This window comes from Ambystoma mexicanum, chromosome 4q, assembly GCF_040938575.1.
Source record: "Ambystoma mexicanum isolate Mex_15411 chromosome 4q, UKY_AmexF1_1, whole genome shotgun sequence".
Taxonomy (NCBI): domain Eukaryota; kingdom Metazoa; phylum Chordata; class Amphibia; order Caudata; family Ambystomatidae; genus Ambystoma; species Ambystoma mexicanum.
In genome coordinates this window covers 1251987734-1252011910 of record NC_090928.1, presented here as the reverse complement: position 1 = coordinate 1252011910, position 24177 = coordinate 1251987734, and positions in this window count along the sequence as shown.

The following is a 24177-nucleotide window of genomic DNA, read 5'->3' as shown; positions in this document are numbered from 1 at the left end:
AGCACCACAAAAAAGAATCTGCTTCCCTGGTGCCTGAACCAATGTGGCCAACACACTGTGAGGCATGGCGGATGTGCAGGTCACTCTACCTTGGATTCAGAGCAATGCTTCCGATTCCCAAGCTGGCCAATGAGCTTAGATTGGTGGGTGCACTGTTTCTGCTCTTGGCTGGCTTCCATTTCGTTCTTGTCTTCAATGTCATGTTCTCTGTCTTGTCTTTAAATCTCCTTATGGTCTTGCTCCTGTTTATCTCTCTTCCCTTGTTTCGTTTTACTATCCTGTTCGATTGCTTCGTTCTCAATTGCAATTTCTTCTTTCTGTCCCTCGTTCCCCGTGTGCTCAGTCACGGTTTCGTTCCTTTCCCCTATTAGCCCCTCTTCACTGGAATGCTCTTCCACTATCTCTTCCTTCTATTATTCATATGCTCAATTCCGTATTTCTTTGAAGAATTACCTTTCTCAATCTGATGTGTGATCCTGATTTTTCTCCTGTTGTAAATTGTAATTTCATTTAATTGTACCGATTATGATTTTATGTGCAACGCTTTGGCTTAAAGCGCTATATAAACTACAATGAAATAGAAATAGATGTTTGGTCCAGATGAAATCAGCAGCTACCCGGCCAGTTAACTGACAGTTCAGACATTTTTCCTGCCAGGCGGCCATTTTGTTCCCAGTGGTATGATATTTTATTTACAGCGCGCCGGAGCTGCCGCGCCTTTAGGTTGCCCACCAGCTTGAATCTCCACAAAGGCATTGAGAGTTGAAATAGTAAGTCCATGTATGCTCAAGTTTATATAAGATTTAACTTTTGCCTTAAATACGTTTGAATGTTTAACCTGTTTGTCGTTCTTGGGTTGCACAGCTTGAAGGGGTTCTCAGGGTTTGCTCATGTGCTTCAGGTGGAGGCACTAACACAGTTCCTGGAAATATCCCCATGGCCTGGGGATCTCTGCCATATGGGAATACAGCGCCTATTCACGGGTACAGGTCAGTGACGTAAGACCTGAAGCAATGTAAAGGAAGCAGGAATCGCGAAAACGGTGCGGCTGCTTTCGGAACGGTTCAGGGCAGGCAGTTCTGAGGATAAAGGTCCCCTTTAAAAGGCCGGCCAGTCCATCCACGCAGATACAAATCAATGTGGGCCCTGCTTTCCGTCAAGCCTGTGGCTCTTTGCACTGACCTCTGCTCTGAGCTGGTGCATAAATGATACGCATGGACAGATGCATAAAAGGGCCTGATCCCACATCATCCGGGAGCCTTGGTCTATCTGGTACTTTACTTCAACAAAATTACTTCGAATGACCTCGTTTGTTTATGCTTTCTTTTTTTTAATTCGGAGTTCCCTCGTCCCCACTACTAACACCCTCACCCTCGAACTCCGCACCCCACCTATACGTGCTAACCCTTAAAACACTTATATAATTCCCCCATCAAAGTAACTTTGCCAAAGTAAATTGCAGCGCAGTAATTTACTTCTGCAAAACACCGGTAAACGCTATTGATATAATATCTTCAACGTATCCCAACCAGTTCATCTTATGCACCCCCACATTTGGATGAAAATTACATGTTCAACCGAAGCACTCACCGATATCAGACAAGTAGAAAGTGGGACACCCCCCCCCCTCCCCTTTTAGGCCTCTAGAGTGTCAACATCTTCAGTGGAGGGGCCAGTGTTGTCCAATCGAGCTTTGCATGAGGAATTTCTAGAAAACAACCTTAGCCATTTGAAAAAGCATTTGCCTGTACCCCGTTCACGGCGTTTCTGCCCCAACTTTGCTCTATTTACTTACTAAATCGGCAAACGCTGCAGAAAGGTACCCGCCCGTTCTGCAAACGTGTTTGGACGCAGTATTTCTTTTTGTCGCACGTCCATCCAGCTCTTCTAAAAGAGGCTTTCCTGCCTCATGTAATATTGACAGTGAACGGGGCTGTCGCGAGTTCGCTTCCTGTAGGTTCTTGTAGGCTGCTGTAACCATATACTGACTCCAAGTGGCTGGCAGGTGGTCTCTTTATATCGCCCAGTCTCCCTTATAAAATGGATTCAAGCTAAGCCCCAAAAGGAGCGGCTAAACCAGGTTTGCTTGCCCATCAGAACCTCCGGCTTTTCCCACTTTGTTATTTTAGTTTGAATATTAGCGACATCCAATCTCCTGCATGAAGAGGCCCAGCTCAACTGACTCATTAAAATAACTTGTGCACAGGTGGGCTGGGCGTGGCAATCATTTCCATGACCTATTGCCCCCATTGACTTTCATTTATGGGGAGGTTTGACCCATCAAAGGTTACCTGATAGAGGTCATCATTCTCTCCTTTTTCTCCTTGCTCTTCTAGTTCACCTTTTTGGCCAACCGGTGGTAACTTCTTTTATTTTCTCATAACACTTTGCCAATTTTTACACCTCTGCAAAGCACACTTTTTATTTTGTAAATAGTATATTTCCTAACCAGTGCAATTTATAAGCATGTGCCTTTTTTGATATGACAGCGTCATCAGATCGATGAGTGTGTAGCTCATATTTGCAAATATTGTGTGCATGTTTTTGGAACCACCCAATCAAGAGGCCTGTCTCGTTAAAGGAGGCCTCTTGAGTTAGTTGTGTGGCCCAGGTCTTCGTTTTTGCTATATTTGTATCCATCCATCAGTTGCAATTTCACCTGTAATTGACTATGAACCTCCTTAAGTAGGATACTCTTTCAGCTAATTGGTCACACATATTCAGGATACATCTTGGAGAGTTAAGATCATGAAACACTTCAGTGTCTATTTTTAGACTTGCTACCTTGTCAAAAGTAACTGTCACAACTGTCACAACTTTCACTGTTCACACTATCTCGACCTGCCGGTGGGCTCACCTGTGGACACTTGGATGGTTTCTTTCTTGGTGTCTCCATCTGCCCGCATTTCTTGGAGGTGTGGGACTCGTGCAGGTAAGGGTGACCTTCCTCCGACACCACTTCGCCAGTGGAGTCTCAGGAGTTCACAGTGTGAACAATTCTTTCCCAGGATGGAAAGGGGAGGGTACGTAGGAATGTGGCAGTGCGCCCAGGGAGGAACAGTAGCAGTCTGGAGGAACCGCGAAGGGGAAGCACCCAGGAGTGGAATGAGAAGCGATCCGCGAGGACCGCAAGAAAGGAGTCCATGAAGGGGAAAGTGCAGTAGCTGAAGAGCGGCTGCGGTCACAATCCAGGAAGGAATACAGAAGGAATCGCGTAGAGAGAGATTCCAGATAGACGAACGCTAGCACCAGTAACTAGAACTTTGGAACTGAAAGCGTTGACACGTGCCATACCCCAGGGGTGGGGTGCTTATCTAGCAGAGTCGTACTTCCCAGGAACTAGACCGCTTATTCGATTAGCGCCATATTGGGAGGCATGAGAAGCTATCCTGGCTTGTCGCCGTACCAACCAGGATGTCCAAAGGGGGCTGCAGCGTCAATTCATGACAGTATACCCACTTCGAAACCTCGAACCTCCAGGTTTGCCAGGATGTAACCAATGGAATTGCTGGACCAGTCTTGGGGCATTTAGATTAGAGACTGGTTCCCATGTGCAATCACTTACTGGATATCCTTTCCATTCCACTAAGTATTGCAAGCGTCCTCTACTGTATCTGGAATCACAGATTCGGGAGACTTCATATTCAACTTGTCCTTGGACCAGTACAGGACGAGGCGTATCCTTGGTGGAAGGATGATAGGGTTTAAGTAAGGAAGTATGAAAAACGGGATGAATCCTTTTGCATGTTATAGGTAGGCGTAGTTGATAGGCCACTGGGTTGATGATCTTGGATACATGGAAGGGCCCATAGTATCGGGGCGCCAATTTGTTAGGTCTCAAACGTCTTGGTAAGTAGCGGGAGGACAACCAACCTTATCACCTACGACGTAAGACAGGGATGAACGTCTTTTGGCATCTGCATACCTCTTTACATCATTCCTGGCCTTGGATAGTTGGTTTTTTACTTCCTGGTGGATTGAAACTAATTGTGCAGTCCAGGAATCAACAGAGGGAACAGGACTAGGTGAGGGCAACACCAAAGGAAGCACTGAGGGATGAAAACCTTGGTTACAGAAAAAGGGGCTAGTCCTTATAGCTGAATGTTCAGAATTGTTGTAGGCAAATTCAGCAACCGGAATCAAAATGGACCAGTCGTCCTGTTCCTTGGTTGAGAAACACCGTAGATACTATTCAAGGGTTTGATTGACTCTCTCAGTAATGCCATTGGTCTGCGGATGATACCCTGATGACAGAGCGCGTTGGATGCCTAGTGCCTTACAAAAGTGTTTCCAGAATCTCGAGATGTACTGAGGTTCACGGTCAGAGATGATCTTAGACGGGAGTCCATGAAGACGAAAAACATGTTTCAAAAAAATTCCCGCCATCTCAGGAGCAGAAGGCAACTTCGGTAATGGAGTGAAATGGGCCCTGTGTCAGAACAGATCAATGGTTACCATTATGACTGTATGTCCCCTGGAGTAAAATCAATAGCTATGGTTTTCCAGGGTCAAGAAAGAAGGTCTGGTTGGAGGAGTCGTCATGCCGGTTTTCTGCAATCCGTCCTGTTCTGATTGCATACAGCACATGTCTGAATATATGCTTGAACATCCTTAGCCATCTTAGGCCCCCAAAAGTTTCTTTGAATGGAAATAAGTGTACCATTGGCTCCACGATGTCCGGAGTGGAAGGTGTCATGACACAGATTAATTATCTGTTCCTTCAGGGTCTGGGCAGGAATCACTAGTTGAGAGCCTCGAAAAAGAAACCCATCTTTATAATTCAAGGCCCAAGAATTGTGTTCCTGGTAATTCGTTCAAAGGTCTGAATTCATGGTTTCTCTTTTGACAGTCTCTAGGATGTCACTTGCCTGGGCGATGAACACAGAGTTTGGGAACATCTTGGGGAGGTCCTGAATTTCTAGTGTTAGATAGTCAGGACATCTGGAAAAGGCATCTGTGATAATGTTTGAATTCCCTGGGATGTGTGAGATGTTAAACTGGTATTGGGCAAAAAAGAAGGACCATCGTGCTTGTCGACTATTTCTACACTCCATGGACTGGAGGATTTGGAGGTTTCTGTGGTCTGTCCGCACCTGTACAGGGTGAGCGGCACCCAGGAGGAGATGACGCCACTCCTTGAAAGCTTGACGAATAGCCAGTAGTTATTTTTCCAGGACTGAATAGTGACTCTCGCAAGGGAGCAGGGTTCGGGACAGATAATCTACCGGATGTTCTAGACCATGATCAGGTTCTTGTTTTAGGACCGCACCAATGGCATATTCTGAAGCATCTGTTTCCACAAAAAAAGGCCTTGAAACGTATGGTTGGATCAGAATGGGTCCTTGAGTGAACAATCTTTTTAGTTTCTGGAAGGTGGCTTCTTGGGATGAAGTCCAAACAAATGGAACATCCTTTTTGAGTAATGACACAATCGGTTGGACTATAGCAGAGAAGAATGGAATGAACTTTCTGTAGAAATTTGCAAGGCCCTGGAAGGATTGTACCTGTTTAACAGAACCTGGAATAGGCCAAGAAGTGATGGCCTCAACCTTATTTGGGTCCATGGCCACGCCTTGAGGACTTAAGACAAACCCCAGGTAGCGCACCGTAGAGACATGAAATACACACTTTTCGGGATTAGCTAGCAAGTGATTTTCCCTTAACCTTTGCAAAATGGCAGAGTCGTGTTCTTGATGTAATTCAGGATCGCTGGAGTATATCAAGATGTCATCTAGATATACGATTACATAGAGGAACAGCATGTCTGAAAAAACCCGATCCATAAAATGTTTAAAAACAGCTGGGGCATTGGCAAGACTAAAGGGCATAACTAGATACTCAAAATGCCCAAAAGGTGTTCGAAAGGCAGTTTTCTATTCATCGCCTTCTTTAATTCAGACCAAATGGTATGCGCCCTCTTAGGTCAAACTTGGTGAATATTACGGCACCTCGAAGAGCTTCCAGGATGTCCGATATCAAGGGTAAAGGATATCTGTCCTTCCGGGTACATTGATTCAGGCCCCTATAGTCCAAGCACGGCCGTAATTCCTTGGTGTCCTTCTTGGGCACGAAAAACAGGGAAGCCTCTGCAGGGGATCTGGATAGGCGGATGGTCCCGTTAGCCAGGTTGGTATCCAAATACTCCTGTAAGGCTCTTTTTTCAGGTTCTGATAGGATAAACATCCTGCCAAAGGGTATTATAGCATCGTCCTCGGTGTCAATGGCGCAGTCTTCTGGTCTATGTGGGGGCAAGGATTGGACAATAGCCGATGAAAAGACATCCATAAACTGTTGATAGACGTCTGGCACTTGGTTGACATTGGAGACAGTAAGGGAATGAGTACCTTCTTTGTTCTCCGTGGATATGGTAGGTCTGGTTTCCTTTGTAAGGCAATGCTCTAAACAAAATTCTGAGCCCATGATTAAGGAGCCGGCGGCCCAATTAATGTATGGATTGTGCTTCTTTAACCATGGCATGCCTAGGACCACTGGGTAATGAGCAGCCTTTATGATGTTGAATCGTATGGTTTCTTGATGGTTGTGTATGGATAGAACAATGTCCAGGGATTATTGGGTGATGGGTCCAGAAGATAAATGAGAACCGTCTATTCCTTCGACTGTCTGTATAATCTCCTTGGATTCTCTAGGAAGGTTGTGTTTTGCTACCCACTCATCATCCATGAACACGCCCATGGCCCCACAGTCCACCAAGGCTAAAACTGAAAGTGTTGCTCTAATAGAACAGGCCAGGGTTACTTGAAGGACTACCAAGTTACATCTCGCTGTTGGATCAAGTATTTGAGGGGTGGAGCAGCCTTTGGTCTACCGAAACTGGGCTCCATTCAGGATAGGGAGCAGGCATTTCCCAAACGTCTTGGAGAGGCTATGGGGCAATTTCGGACGAAATGTTTGTCTGAGGCACAATACATACATAGGCCAGTTTCTCTCTTGGGCAGACAAGGGTCCTCTCATAGCTCCCAACTGCATCAGCTCTGGCTCAGCTGGAGGGTTTTCCCTGGAAGTGGGAGCGAATGGCGACGTTTTGGGAGGAGAGCTTCGGGTTTTTTTCTTTTCCGCCTTTCTCAATTGTATTCTGAAATCAATTTGAAAGGATAGGTCCACAAGAGCCTGGAATGATCCAGGACGTGCTATCCTGGCCAGCTCGTCCTTTATTTCCTCATTGAGACCACGACGGAACAAAGTAAAACAAGCTTCTGCAAACCAGTCAGCTTCCTTTGCAAGTTGTTTGAATCTGGTGACATAAGACAACATGTCCTGTGAACCTTGTTGGAATTCCAACAATCTTTCTTGGGCAGTGTAAACCTGGTCCGGACGGTCAAACATTTACTTGAACGCCTTAATGAACCCATCATAATTGTCCAGCAAGGCATCTCCTGAGGAAACCAGTGGCGTGGCCCAAGCGAGAGCATTACCAGTAAGATGGGCTATGACAAATCCCACCTTGGCTCGGGGTGGGGGCGTGGAGAAATAATAGGGCTTAAAGGTGAAGTGAACCAGGCATGAATCCAGAAAGGAACAGAGCAATTTACGGGAGCCATCATACTTATCCACTACACCACCTGTTGATGTGCTGTCTTGATATGCAGAATCCCTGGATAGAACTAGTTTTTTCAGGGCAGCATTTTCAGCCTTCAAGTTTTGTACCTCAGTAGAGAGTTCTTGCATTCCACGCAAGAGATCTTGTATGGTTGGATCCATCTCTGGTCTCTTGTTAAGTGGGTGGCGTTTCAAACTGTCACCACTGTCACAACTTTCACTGTTCACACTATCTCAACCTGCCGGTGGCTCACCTGTGGACACTTGGATGGTTTCTTTCTTGGTGTCTCCGTCTGCCTGTGTTTTTTGTAGGTGCGGAACTTGTGCAGGTAAGGGCGGCCTTCCTCCGACGCCACTTCGCCGGTGAGTTCACAGTGTGGTGGATTCTTTCCCAGGATGGAGAGGGGAGGGTACGTAAGAATGCGGCAGGGAGCCCAGGGAGGAATAGTAGCGGTCTGGAGGAACCACGAAGGGGAGGCACCCAGGAGCGGAATGAGAAGCGATCTGCGAGGACCGCGAGAAAGGAGTCCAGGAAGGGGGAAGCGCGGTAGCTAAAGAGCGGCCGCAGTCACAAACCAGGAAGGAACACAGAAGGAATCGCGTACCCAGAGATTCCAGGTAGACGAACGCTAGGACCAGTAACCAGTAACCAGAACTTCGGAACTGAAAGCGTTGACACGTGCCGTACCGCAGGGGGTGAGCGCTTATCTTGCAGAGTCGTACTTCCCAGGAACTAGACCGCTGATCTGATTACCGCCATATTGGGGGGCATGAGAAGCTATCCTGGCTTGTTGTCGTACCGACCAGGATGTCCAAAGGGGGCAGTAGCGTCGATTCATGACAGTAACTCAGTTACACACATATAGTCAATAATTGTGCCGGTTTCCCCATGTGTCCCAGTAAATTGACTGGGAACTTCCCCGTCAATACATTCATTCGGCATAAGACCCCAAGGATGGAAAATTTCCAACAAATGGTTACCATCCAGAGTATCCTTCTTATGATTCAAAACAGCTTCACCAGCATTACCCTTAAAAATAGCATCATGATGCGTGTCCTCCACTGGCTTTGTGTCGCACGGCGGGCCACTTTCAAAGACACATGCATCACCCACCGTGCCCTCCACAAAACAGTCACACAATACTTTCAGCAGAAACTCACCCTTTACCAACCCAATCAAAACCTGTGTTCAGGCTCTGCACGCCTCCTTGTGATCCCTCCCTTCAAATCGACTAGAATTGCGGGATCCTCCTTCTCTGTCCAAGCTCCCTCAATCTGGAACTCAATTCCCTTCGCACCTCATGCATAAAGCATCCCGACGAGCCCTGCCCTCTAGTTAGTCAACTGCCTTTTTAGGTGGGCCATTGCAGCAACAAACCTCCATGAAATGACCCAGTGACTGAAAGAGTAATCTCCAGCTGACCACAGGACAGAATCCCCGCCACGTCTACGAAACCAAGAAGCCAGCCAGAACACACGGTTAAGTATCACACTCCATGCTGATGGAAGATAGCCGAAGGCATGACCACCCACCCACACGCATGTGCAATCATGCACCATTTTCAAAACGCATTGCACAACACCTCTGCCATTAGAATGTAATCCCCCCACAACGAAAATGTGGTCTAGCTGCACACATAATGAGTCTCCTGCACTCACACACTCTCCAGACGACCCCAAAGCACCCATTCACATGCCAGCTCGATATGGGTAGCTAGTAGGGGCTTGGTCACTCCTACCCACCTTCGCATTGACTAAAATGCACACATGCATTCTAATCTCCTCTGACACTGTTTCCCACACCTTGGACTTTGGGCATTCACCTGCAGCTCATTGAGTCTATACCAATGGGAAAAGGTGCTATACAAGTGGCAAATTACATTACATTACATGCCAATCAGCTTGAAACATGTCTGGACAATTGGTATTAAAGTCCCTTGTTGCTGAACCTATTTTCTAGACGCATAACTCAATAACCATTGACTTACACCAGGTCTCACAGGCGGAGCATCTGTCTATTGGGCAGGTGGTACACATTAATGATACGCCACACTAATTTATCATCAGAATTCAGCGACATTATTTGGGTACCAGAATACTGGGGTTATTTGTTATGTCAATAATTTTTATTGGCAAGTTGTTTTTCGCAGCAAAAAGGAGGTCTCGTTTCGGTCACCCTTTTAATCATTTTTGGACTTTTTTCGCAACTGTTGTAAAACCATCTAAGTACTAGCGGTCACATAACCACAGTTCTTCTAATAAAACAATTCCTTGTAAACTCTACCATACCTCAGACATGTATAATCATTTTTTTAAACCACGCAAATCCCATTGACTTGTTTTTAGTTGGTATTGAGAGGTGTTAGCTATAGTTTGGTATTCTTTGCAGAGCGCCTGGCAACCATGTCCAATTTGGTGTGGGTGGTCTAGTTCCTGCACTGTGCTTTGCTGGTAGAGTTACACTTCAACCCCAAATCCTCAGTTGAAAATTGAGTTTCTAATTGTAACTGTCCCTTTGGTTTTTCCCCAAAATAACAAGTGAGAAGCCTCCTTGCCGGTATCTGCGCGATTGTACAACCATAGTGCTCCAGAAAAACGTCCTACCCCGAAGGCTCCATCGACCAAATTATGATAAAAGTATGTACGTAATTATGAGGGAATTTTGGGAGGATTTTCAAAATTAGGAAACTCCAACCAATGTATTTCTCTGAAAGAATTTAGTCATACTAAAAATAATGATAATAGTGTAAACGGCTGCTGCGTCGTGAGATAAGGAAGTTATCTCGTGACGTTCTTGGCCACTATTTTGCAGAGAAGAAAAAGGTAACGCAGACCTACAAAAATTGGAGTAAGGCCCACAACTCAGTCTTTCTACAGAATGACTCTGAGGATCTGCTGATGAAGCTGAAAAACAAAAATACTTCTGAGTTTTGGAGTCTCATTAACAACACATCAGCATAGCAGGATGCGCTTCAAGTTTGACCTATTTCCGAAGAAACCTGGGTGAAACATTACACGGAAATCTTCAACAAAAACAAAGCTGACATTCCTCGCATCAACCCAAATACGGATCCTTCGGATTTAAAATTCGACAAAGCGAGCATCCTGAGTTCCGTCAATAAATCGTGTCCATCGAGAACCCCGGGACCCGATGGGCTTACGAACCACACCATCAAGTTACATCCCGATGCTTGGGCAGCTTTCTGCCTTACCTTATTCAAAAGAATAACAGCTAAACGTGCAACACCAACGTTGTGGAAAGGCACCATCATTGTCCCAATTTTTTAAAAAGGCAATCGGTCTAATCTGAAGGACTATCGGCCCATTGCACTTCTCGATGTCTTGGGAAAAATCTACGCAAGCCAACTACAACACATGCTGCTGGACTGGTCAACTGAACACAACCATACAGACCCTCGGCAAGCAGGCTTCATGAAAGGCGTGGAATGTGGTCTTAACACTCTTTTGCTGAACCTAATGAAAATGGAATCCATTAGAACCAACATCAAAATCTATCTAGCAGCAATAGACTTCTCCCACACCTTCGACAGCATAGATCGCGAAATTTTGTGGGACAAACTGAAAGCGTGGAAATGTCCACCAAGCTTACTCGAAGCCATCAAGGAACTCCATTCAAACACAAATATCAAAATCCGACTGGATCTAGGCGGGACTTTGTCATCAGCAATAAACACCTTTAAAAGTGTGAAACAGGGTTTTCCGTTGGCGGCCATCATTTTCAATCTCTTTATTTCAGACATTGGAGTCACCCTTAACGACGCAGCCGCCTTTCCTCCAAAGATACATGGGTCGCATGTCGGTTGTCTTATATACGCGGATGACCTGATCATCTTAGACGTTACACCTATCGGGCTACAACGCAAGCTTGACACCCTTGAAAGATATGTCACCAACAATGACCTTTGCATCAACAAACAGAAATGCAAAATATTGATACTTCGCAACCTGACAACTCAAAAGCGTGAACTCAATAAACAGGCCTGGCATCTTGAAAAAACAACCTTAAGAACATCCCCCACCATTAAATATCTGGGCTCGCTGTTAAGCTCCAACATAAATGACAGACCTTGGGTTGCAGTAACAAATAGCAAATGCCGACAACTTGCTTGCCAAGTTGCAATCATCAATAAAACATTTGGAAAATTTTCCACAAAGGCGATTGCGGCCTTCTACTGTCAAAAAGCTGTGCCGGCTCTTATCTATGGAGTTGAAAACATGTTTGGATGCTCACACGAGCTATGGAGCACGCTGGAGAACATCTTTTGGACCCGAGCATTACATCTTCCGAAAGGCTGCCCAACCTCCAGTTTAAGGTATGAACTGGGCTTGATATCCATACACGCTAGAGTGTGCTGGAATTTACTAAATCTTTATAGGAAGACTATCCTAATGACTCCAGCCCAACAGTTCTAAATCCTGCACAATCCGAACAACAACTTGGAATATACAGTGCTCTCTATAGCATGAGGAGCTATTATGTCTGGGGGATTTTAATATATGGGCGAAAGATATGACCACGGGTGATGGGAGGAATTTAAGGGAGATCCTGGAAGCACAGACCCTGGAACCCCTGGCATTATCCTCGTCACATTGTCAGGGTCATTGCCTCGATGTTTTATTATATTGAGGAAAAGTAATTAAATATTTAGAGGCAATCCCAATATCCTGGACTGACCACTATGCCAGAATATTTGAAATAAGAGTGCACAAAAAACCTCTGGATTCACTTATGGAAAATCAGAGGAAGCAGTTCCGTAAACCAAAAGATCTGCTGAAAATCTCTGGGGAAATAGTGAAACATGCACTTGCACAGATTGAGGATACCCTCCCATGCGAGGAATTTTTCAATAGAGGAACAGTAATTATGACTAAGATTTGCAATGAACAGGCCCCTTTCCAACAGGAAAAGCCTAGGAAATCCACTAACCCCTGGTTCTCACCGGACTTGATTAAGTTAAGGAGACAGGTGAGATCTTCTCAGAAAAAATGGATTAAAAACCATACAATGTTGAATCTGGAACATGTTAAGGACCTTAGAAAAATCTATAGGAGAGCAGTGTTTGAAGCAAAAACTGACTTTATAACTAAAAAGATTGATAAGGTGATGAATAGACCATGTGAACTGTACGCAGTGATCTCCCAGCTAGCAAATCCTGGGTGTGCGTGAGCGGCGCCGGAAGCCTCACAAGCTCAGGCAGATGCATTTAATCACTTTTTTGTGGAAAAAATAGAGCTAATACAGGAGAAAATCTGGGCTATTAAGCTACAAGTCCCTCTAGAGGACCTGGAAAAATCAGAGGAAATGAGCTCAGAGCATACAGCACACAACGAAAGCGAAGTGTGCAAAAATGCCTTCACATTTATGGAAGTCTCGGAGGAAAGGATTTGCCTCTTGCTTTCCGCCTTGAAGCCTACTAATGATATGCTCTTTGCTATCCCATCATCAGTGGCGAGACGAATAGCTCCAGACATTGCCCCTTTTATCACAAAATTTGTTAATAAATCACTGATGTCAGGGGTAGTACCTCTATCTCTAAAAAAGTCGGTGGTAACACCATTGTTAAAAAAAGCAAACCTAGACCCAAAAAATCTCCAGAGCTATGGGCCAGTCGCAGGACTACGATGGCCCTCAAAGATTCTGGAAAAAGTGGTGACTAAACAACTGCAGAACCACGTTGACCAGGAGAATCTGTTAGATCCATTACAGTCTGTTTTTCGACCAGGCTTTGGGACAGAGACCGCGTTACTAATAGTGTGGGACGATTTGTTGGAAACAGCGGATCAGGGGGGCAAGTCCTTGTTAGTCATGCTCGACTTGTCCGCTGCGTTTGACACGGTGGACCACAGGACTTTACTGAGACGCCTAAAGGAAGTGGGAGGGGTGGGGGAAAAGGCCCTGGAATGGTTTAGATCGTTCCTTTGCAGTAGAGAACAACGAGTTTCATTGGGAGACTTCCTGTCGGATTCAGTTCTACAAAGTTGTGGAGTCCCTCAGGGATCCTCCCTCTCACCTCTGCTATTTAATTTGTATGTAAAACTGCTCATGGACATCTCAAGAAAGCACGGCATACAGTTTCACTCTTATGCAGATGACAATCAGGTGTTTCTGAAAATACAGAACCAAGAGGAAACTTATGAGAGAGTGGAACAGTGTCTACAAGAGATACAGAGCTGGATGTGCGCAAATCAGTTGTTGCTGAATGCCAGCAAAACTGAAGTAGCTGTTTTTGCCTAAAAATATCATTTACAGAAGGAGAAACTGCTCCCCCCCTTGCTTTTTGGGGACGCAGTTGAATTTCTCCCAAAAAATTAAGAACTTAGGCTGCATTTGGGAAGATAACATGGAAAGGGGAGCTCAGGTGAGTGCCAAAGTGCAGGCAGCTTATCACTCATTACGCATGCTAAGACATATCTTACCTTTTATCGCGAATGAGGATAGAGCGGTCATCACCGGTACTCTGGTTAACTCGAAGTTAGACTATGGCAATGCATTGTTGTCAGGTATCACAGCCTACCAACTGTGGAGGCTGCAGCTGGCTCAAAATGCTGCGGTCAGACTGGTGCACAAGGCAAAAAAGTCAGACTCAATCTCTATTTTGAGGAAAGCCCTGCATTGGCTGCCTGTAAAAGAGAGAATAGAGTTTAAGATCCTCTGCTTGGTCTACAAGGGTGTGAATAATGTAGGACCAGCATACCTATCAGATAAAATTAGAAGGTACATTCCTACCCGACAGGTGTGCTCGGCAGACATAAATCTGCTTTGTATTCCTAGCACCAAATGTGTGAAGAAGGGAGATCGTAGATTCTCTGTCTATGGACCCAGAGCTTGGAATAAATTACCTAGAGAAATTCGTGACATCAATAGCCTCTCGGTCTTCCGGAGGGCTGTAAAGACTTATTTGTTCTGCTAGATCTTGACAGAACTATTCCTTCTGTTCTGCAATGTGATTTCTCATATGATCAAGTGGATCTCTCATAGACATATGATTAAATGAAACATCTGCACCCAGGTACGATTTAGTTTGTTTAGGTGCGCGATACAAATACCACAATACAATACAATACTATGTTGGGAACCTTATGTTGTGAAGTACTCGAGGCGAACGACATTCAGGTTACCACATTGCTGAACAACCCAGAGAAAGCGAAGCCAAAGCTCTGGAGAGCAGGCTGGCAACAAACTTGTGCAGACTGATTTAGTTCTCGTCTAATGAAGGAAACTGCCTATGAAGCACGAGCATACAACCATCTGCAGCCATACCTGCTCCAATCGCCTGATCAAGGTTCGAGATCACGTCTTTTCCACCAAAGACCGTACTAGAACTTGGAACAAAAGCTAAAATGTAGACATTACCTGCCATCTTTGTGACCAATCACCTGAGTCTCTCAAACATCTGACTCTGTTCTGTCCAACGCTTCGAAGCCTAAGAACATGTCTATTTGGCCCAACCTTTTGGGGGCGTCAAACTTACTGTGCTGATAACTGGTGGAAATCCATGTTCAAATGGTCAGACCGAAAATTCATGCACAGGCTTGTAATGTTTCTGATAGACCTGAAAACCTGCCTAGCCAACCTGGATCCCTCTATCTAAGAACCATCTAAGGGTGCCACTAGGGCTTGGTTTTTCCCTTGTTCGGTCAATAGGTGCCCATGACAAAATCTTGACATCGGATGACGACGATGTGGAGTGCTCGTCTTGTCTGTTATGTTTGTAATATGTTTCCTTTTCTTTTTAAAGGTTTTTCGAAACCAACAAAAATAAAAAATAAAAAATAAAATAAATAAAAAATAATGATAACCGTTGCTTTATTTGACGACTCACAAGACACTTCCGGAAACTGTGCTTCCAAAAAAAGCTGTGCTTGATTTATCCACAGGCTAACCCTCATCGAACATTGCCCCCATTGACATAAGGAGATTTCATGCCACTCATTTCATGTTCCCAAATGATTCTCTTGCACGTAGAAGTAGGCGGATCTGATGAAATTCCCAAATAGCCATGTGAGAGCCCCGTTCATGAGGATACGTCTAAATGTAAGGCCCACAAGAGAGGTCTTCTCTGTTAGATCCAAGCAGGGAGTGGTTAGGGCTGATTGGGAGTACTGCAAAGAGCAAGGAGTGGTTGGATCCTTCAAACTATGCATTTTAAATTGCTTTTGGACTTGACAAGAACCTTATCCCCAGAAGAATGGTGGGAACTTCTCCTGAGTGGGGAAAATACTTCTCTAGTGTTGGCCATGGTACGGTTCCGGCGAGCTATTTTTAAACTAAGATGATTAAGAAAATGAATAAGAAGGGGAGGATATAGGAGATGTTTTAGGATTAGGGCAAAATTCCTATTTTACATAGTATCGTGCTGTTTTAATGGATTGATCTGAGATGTGATGTGATGGATTGATATGTTTAAATATTTTAAAACTGAAAAAAGGTTTGTAATGAATCAAAGGCAATAAAAGGCAGATTTATACTCGTGAATTTCATGACAACAACTCATTTTCGGTTCCATTTTAATTTATTCCCCCTAAGTCTTCATTTGCAGCTGCAGTATTTTGAATTGTTTCCATTCTCTTAATAGTTTTGGACATACAGCAAAATGTATACGTGTAGAGACCCCAAGTCGTTTCAGCATAAAAGTGACACCCGCAACTGTAATTTCAAGCCCATTGTCACAAGGCATTTGGACCAGCGTGCAGTGGCCAATTGAAAGGGTCATATTGGGAGATCATCTTGAAGGGATTTAGAAAAACAAGTGTTCATAAAAGAAACAGATATGTTGGATGCCTTTTTTAGGGTCAGACTCCCAGAGAGCCTTAATGAAAACATTAATTGGCCAGTGTAGTTTTCCGCGAGCAATTTTGAAGAGAAGGTATTTGTCAGTATGATAAGGTCAGGCGAGGACTATTGAGACATCTCTCGTATGTCAGTGGGAAAGGGAACACGCCTTTCAGATAAAGAAGGTTAAGTTATTTCGGTGATTTCAGATGGAGTGACTGGATTCCATAATTTGAACAAATGGAATAGTTACCAGAGCCTAATGTGAGCCTTTTAGTTAGTTTTCCTCTAGTAAGTGGTTGCATTTTAGAAATTAGTGGCAATGTAATTCCATCTGATGTAAACGGAGCAACATCAGATGGAGGGCGTAGAAGGAAGGGGAGTGAAATAGAAGAAGTACTCAGTGAGAGGCAGAGAGAGAGCGGAAAGCTAAAGAAGGCAGCTGTGCTTGCTGAAGCTCACGGGCTAGGCGCGCTCCATGATTATAGCAAATAAAGTAGCAACATTTGCTGATGTGGGAATCCATTTATGATGCCCATTGAAGGTTATATATCCACAGGAAGCTATTTTTATTTTTTTATTTGTTATTGGTTTGTATATATAAAACCTTTACAAATGGTCCAACATCAGTATAAGGTCAATTACAATTTCATTTGTTTCCAATATAAGATATATTTTTAACCACAAAGTGACTTAAAACAGAATACAAATGTGATCTGATAAAAACAGGAAGCTATGCAGCAGATAGATTGTTTTCATTTTCTTGTAGCACTGATGAAGGGGGTAATTCCGAAACATGTCGTGCTAACAGGACAAGTTAAGTGAGCAAAAACATTATGCAATAAATATGTCCAAGATTGTTAAGAGTGACACACGGCTTTACTCTGAGCAGCACAGGTGTCAGCAGGGGGATAGAAGAACTTGTAGACCGAGCTTGCAATTCATTTGCTGCTATTGTGCTCAAGGGGATTTACGTACACATTAATGCGACACCCTAATGCCACAGGCAAGGAGGAAATGCAAAGCATTCTGTACTTTCCTAGCAATGTGTGGGAGCCCCCAGCGTTGACCCTGAGTGCCCCCAGGAGACTGGGTTTCTCCCCAAGGCAGAGGATGATGAGCTTGAGGGCGCAATGGGCGAATCCCTGGGCCACTCTCCCCTGGTCTGTGTTGCTTGACAGGGGAACATCACATTCGGACCACCAGCCACCTCTCCCCAGTAAAGGGTCTCAAAACCCTACCCCTTTACACAATACCCAAAATGAGAACTCTAGCCAACTCTCTGTGGTCTTTCAGGTCCTTGATATCGCCTCCTACTAGTAGTCTATAAGGACGCCAACGAACTCCAAACAGTGTGAGAAAACAAGGGAATAAGATCAAGCACGCACATAATTCTCTCCAGCCACACTCACATACTCAGCAAAAGTATCTCTGATTGGTTCTGATGCAGGCTGCTTACCTGGTCCTGCATGCACCCCCACGAAATACAAGATGGCCGCTACAGTTTCTATAGACTGGGGCCAGCCCCTAGACCTCAAATGGAGTTAGATGAGGTTGAAAGGCACAGCCAATCCCAGACATCCAACAGGTAGGAGCCACAGGTGCAGCCCCTCATCCAGAGTACCACCAAGGGATGGGGGGAGATCTTATATAAGGCAGGCAGTCCAGTCTGACTGGGTGGGCTGTTGGAGGAGGTTGTGACTGGCGATTGAAGGAGTATGGAGTGTGATGTAAGAGTGGTGGGGGAGTGGAGGTTGGTGGATCGAGAGGGGGAGAAGGAGTCAGGAGAAGGTGGTGAAGAGTTTGAGGAGGTGTTTATATCGGGGAGTTGGAAAGAGTTTGGAGGAGGGTTGACATCAGGAAGAGGTCGCAAAGAGTAAGAGGAGATGGTAAGAGGGATGGAGAGGGTTGAAGTCAGGAGAAGACTGTGATAATAGGAGGCGGCGGAAAGCCTAAGTAGGAAAGTTCACAACTGAAGGAATTTAGATGAAACTGACATTAAACTATGCCTTTATCACCTGCCCTTGGTAGATCCAGGCACTCACCCTCACCGACAGACAGACATAGAACGCACTAACACTGAAGGGGGCTTTGGCACTTGTTGTGCCCCTCATTTACCACCTCCTCACATACAATGGGACCAAGTCCAAAAAACAATTGCGGGCATAAAGTTAGTCCTGGTAATAAGAGATGTGGCCATGCTTCAAGTAACCACGCTCCCCTCCGTGAAAAATAGCGGAACCTTCCAGAACGACCTTCAACGGAACCCAGTCAGGATGCCCCACTTTCATAAGAATGCTCTAGAAAATGGTGGATAAATATAACTGAAGGGGGGCAATGGCAGACAATGTGGCATACGTGTGCCAGAATGTACACATCTCTGAACCTCAAACCAACCCTACATCTGAAGATGTGTGGATCAAATAATGAAAGACCCCAGTTCCATCGGGTCTGCCAGTCCTTCCTGAGATAAAAGAGTCTATGTGAAAATGTCCCAAGGAAAATGGAGTCATGTGAAAATGTAGTCAGCAAAAAGTCGTTTTAAAAAATGGAGTCATACAACAATGCAGTGTGAAAATGTTGCCAGTAATAAGGTCGCCAAAATAGCTATTTTGGAATACATAAATGTACAAGGCTGTTACCCTAACTATGACCCAAACCTCTAATGCAACCTCTACAATCACCCTAACTCCATTCCTAAACCTACCCCATACTCTAATTACAACCCTTATCCTACCCTGAACTCTCACAGAACACTAATCCTTCAGCGTACCAAAGCATTCTATTTGCATATTAATGAATGCCAAATAAATAGAAAATGAACAGTGATCCTTTCTCCAGCCCCATCACCAGCTCGCCACACACTACATAGCCCTTGGCCTCACCCCAACCCATGCTGTAATACTAACCTTACTCTAACTGCAACTCTTACTCTACCCTAACCACTAGGTTTAACCTAACCGCTATACTATGCCAGCATCACCAGCCCATTCCAACCTCTGTATCCCTTTCTTCAACACTTACCAAACCCATACCCTAACACTTACCCTGACACTCAATCTACCCCGACCACCAACCAAATGTCAACATATTTACTCTAACCCTAGCCCCTATCCTTACTCTAACCCCTATCCTAACCCTTAACCCGGCAATCACAAGCCCACTAAACCCTCCTTAACCCTAACAGTTTCCCTAGCAGCGCTTAATTTTTGGCCACTTTTCAGCTGCTTTTTTTACTACTTTTTGCTTGCCAACGTTTTCACTGCAGAGGTTTTTTCACTACGGCTTTTTCACCAACTACATTTTTGTTGGCTACATTTTCACCGGATACCAGATAAAAGATTTGGCATCAAAGTACTAGAAGGAGACTGACAAAACTGGCATAGCAAGATCCGGGAAAACTTTACCCTCTCGAGCATTTGAAGAAGAGTGCCCAGAACACATGAAAATGTACTCTTTGACCTTTCCACTCTCAGGAAGTAGGGAGCCCTCCTGAAACATCACTAGGCTTCATTGAACGCTTCCATTCAAGCAGCTATTGATGCCACCTGTTTCACACACAGCTTGCTGAATGATTTCTCAGCAACATGGGTGACTGCAGGAGAAGGCCCAGATTTCTATTCATGGAGCATTGCTTTGGAAAAGCAGGTGTCGCTGCTATCAGAAGGTGCATGTGGCAACCTGAAGTCAGCGGCACTGGCATCAGCATCTGCATTTGGTGCCAGAAAGAAGTTTGGACTCTAATTTCCCAACATAGACGCCACTCAAAAGGCATCCATGCTCTGCCTCCATTTTCTCGGCCAGAATGTTATTTGGCCCTAAAATTGGTGTACTAATGAAACAAGCAGAAGAGGACAGCAAACTGGCCATACTGGTGCAGCCCAAGCAATCCACCAGATGGTCAAGCCTGACATACCAGGTTCAAGAACATTTGTTCCAACAAATGAGAAACCCCAGGTGGGAGAGGATATGGTAGAGATTAGGTGTTTCAGCAAGCCCCCAGGACAACACCACCATTGAAGAACTGTCCACAGTCATATGGGCTTCTTCTCCTGATCACTCCCCCGACTCGCAAACGACTTTGGGAAGGAACGTGCTGGAATTCTGTTATCATTGGACAAACTGAGTCTCGGATAAATGGATCTTGGATATCATTTATCAGGGGGTATGGAATAGATTTCCTTCAGAAGACGCGTTATCCCAGAGAAAAAAACACCTCTTCCAAGGAACCCGGGAAAGAGATCAGCACTTCGCCAATGAATGGAGACTCCATCGCTGGAACAGGATTCAGGGTTGTATCTGACGGTGTCCCTGGTGTTGGAGCCTAGGGGAAGAGTCCACCAGATGATCGATGTCAAGGACTTGAGCACTTGCATTCTGCACACATCTTGCGGATGCAAGCGGCCCAGCTGATAAGAGTCCACTTTGGTGAAGGGAAGTTTATGGTAGCCATCGATTTGAAAGAGGCAGCCTTTCACATCTCTACCAGATGAGAACACCATGAATACCTAGGGTTCCAAGTCAGAGAAGAACTTTCCCAATTCTTGGTGCTACCATACAGGAAATACTCTCAGAGCTGTTTTCAGACCAAAGTGTTGGCTCCCATAGTTAGCCTTGTAACACAAAAATAGAGGATACAGCCGTATAGCTGTTTATTTGAAAAACTAGAGCAAGAACTAATGTTACCTAACTTTTGTAGTTTACAGAATGATTTGACTAATATTAAATAAAAAAGCGACCTCTGCAATTGATGTGTTAAAACAATAATGCCAAGACGAGGAAGTACCTTAATCTTGGCTAGGCCCCCGTAGGGGTAGTCCCCTAGCCACATCATCTCGCATCCATTTTCAGATGTCTGGCTGTACCTTCAGAGTCCCGAATGAAGAGAAATGCAAGACAATCCGCATGCTCCTGGAGTTAAACTCCGGCGACTGAGGTTGATGTTGACTCCGGAAAAGGTATTGATGAAGAATCTTGCTCCTTCATTTTCAGTACATTGTCAAAAAAGAGTACACTGGAAAAGATACATTAGTATTAGAAATATGGCCACATCCAACACTCTAAAATATCACTTTGTGCATGTCTGTTGGGCTCACCATTGGGATACTAGATGTGTCAGTGGTTTCGTCACTGGTAAGGGTTTGTGCTTCCATTAGTGACCTCTATGTAAAGAAGGGCATTTCAACCAACACATTTCGAAAACATTAGGTGACCTTTAAAGGGCACTGTGGAAGTTTTTACTAAGAGTCACATTTCACTGATTTATTAGAGTGTCCCGAAAGCGGGGATAAAGAAAGTAGTCTAAAGTGAAACATTTTTAAATTTGGGTGATTCTGGTAACTAGGGAAACTTGAGTAATACAACATTGATGGAACTAAACACTGAAAACTCTAAACCGTTCATGAAGTTACCTTTTCAATACACTATTTTAAATGAATCGAGAGATCCTTGAGAAGACATATTTATACAGACCACTGTCCTACATACCAACAAACCTAACAAATATATCGTCCACTACTCATCTGAGCCAGCATGTGCCGAAATTGAGTCGGAATTGCATTTGGAAGCAATTTACGAAGAATTCTGGATCGATGCTTTTTGGTGTACTTTGATTGTTCGTAAATATCATTGGTAAAGTAAAGGCTGCAGACGCAGAATCGATTGGCCCTTACATCTCCCAAGACAGCTTGGGCTCTACTTTGAATCTCGTCCACTGGAAAACCGCAATTGTAATCCATCTTCTTATTAAATCAATATCCTTTGGGAGTATATGCAGGACTGTGCCCACAGTTTTGACATGGTTCACAGAAGGGCAACTGATAACAATACGTGAAGGCATTCTTGAAAAGTCTGTAAGATCTGTATAAAAAATATAATAATTATTACAAATAATGATGTATGAATGTGAATAAAGATCAGATCGACCGGTTTCGATGGTTATATATAATTGAAAACCATCTTCTTCAGGACAATAGGTTTCTTCATATGGTGGCGCAGTCACTCGCTATCCTCGGGAGTAGGGCAGCGTGCACAGCCTGGGCAGGCTACACAGGATCCTGGTGTAGTGCAAATCCGCGTGCTGCAGAAGCCGTGGGAGGACTTCTGAAACATGGAGGGATGCCGCGGTGCTGATTCGGGTGTGTGAGTCGGAGCAGCAAAGGCTGTGGAGTGATGCATCAGCTTCTTAAAAGCGTTAAAAAAGGGTGATCAAAGTAACCACACAAATAGTTTGTTCAGAGAAGACAAAATCACTGTGTCCGCACTTGAGGTGCTAGAAACCCATTGGATGCTGGGTCATGGTCTTTAGTGTCTAGATATCGCCTCCTTCTTTCGGAGATATATTACGATGTTGTGGAGGGGCCACAACAGGTCATGTACCCTCTCTAAGCAACCTATGACCTGATGGGTGGTTGTCCCTTGGCAGAACATTTTCCGATCTAGCGTCCCCCTTGGACTTCTGAAACTTGACCATTTATTGAAGGCAATCTCACCCATTCAATACTTGTTTCCCCACACAACCGTCTTTTGTGTACCATTATACCCCTACGGTTAGGGATGACATTAACATTTCTTTTTGCCTAAAGAGGCCCTAATTGTCCCTGTTGTTTATTCCTGAATGTGAATAAAGCAATTATTTCACAGCTTTGTCTGTAAAGTTTGTGTTTAATAAGGAAAGAAAACCTGTGTAACCTAGTCGAATTAACACAGCGATCACTTTCTTACAGAATTGATTGTTATACTGCAAATTGTAACGTATTACTCGTCCATTGATTGAAATTTCAAGCAGCAAAAGAAAACATTCTTCCGAACATGGACCACGAAACATTCAGAACCAAATAGGTGACCAACCTTTACTCGGACGAATAAATGATCTGATTCAGCAAGCCGGGGAACAAGTAGCCGGGGAACAAGTAGCCGGGGAACAAGTAGCCGTGGAACAGGTATCCAGGGAACTGGTAGCTTGATGACGACATACTTTGTGGATGTTCTCCTGGTAAATGTCAAGGTGTTTATAAAGGCTTAGAAAAGTGGGTGTGTATGTGAATGTGACATGTTTGTTGACACCCAGTTAGCCTCAATGCCAGTGTTTCACATCTGCCATACCCACCTACCCAGCCCCTTGCAAGCACACAGGCTAACTGCTCATACTGTCTATAGGGCAATAGGGCCAGGTTTGAACCACAAACGCAAAATGCTTATGTGGACCATTTTTTTATCAAAGTGGCCCACTTTTTTGGACAGTGTAGGCCAGTATGATGAGTTGCTTCAATATACGGCTAGTAGTAGTGAACACTGTTGGTGAATATATTTTTTTTTTAATGCACAATTTGCATCACCTTTTCATGAAAATACTCCCCTTTGGGTAATATTCAAAAAGGGTCTGAAAAAGAATGAATAGCAACTTCGAACTGTGGCCCACGTTTTCATTGGTGCCAAGGCAATCTTATGGCCCAGTATGACCCTGTTCATAGGTGCCAACTGCCATTGATACTAAGGAGGAAGATGGATGGGGACGAGGTGAGTGCAAAGGCCCGGAACACTGCTCAAAGGACAAAAAGAAAATGTTGATTGCAGGGACGGGTTCTTGAGACACTGGGTCTGGCCTGGCCATGTGGACAACAGATATCCCAGAATATGGGACGCATGCTTTGAGGATAGTCGCAGCCACATCAGCATAGTGTGGAGGCATGGGGACACGAGTAGACAATAGGAGGTTGGAAATCACATTGTTTCAGAAGATATATAAGACCAGAGCTAACATAAGCAATATCTTTTATCAGATAAGAGAAACCCTACAAGCCAGCATGTATCGTCAGACATTCCTT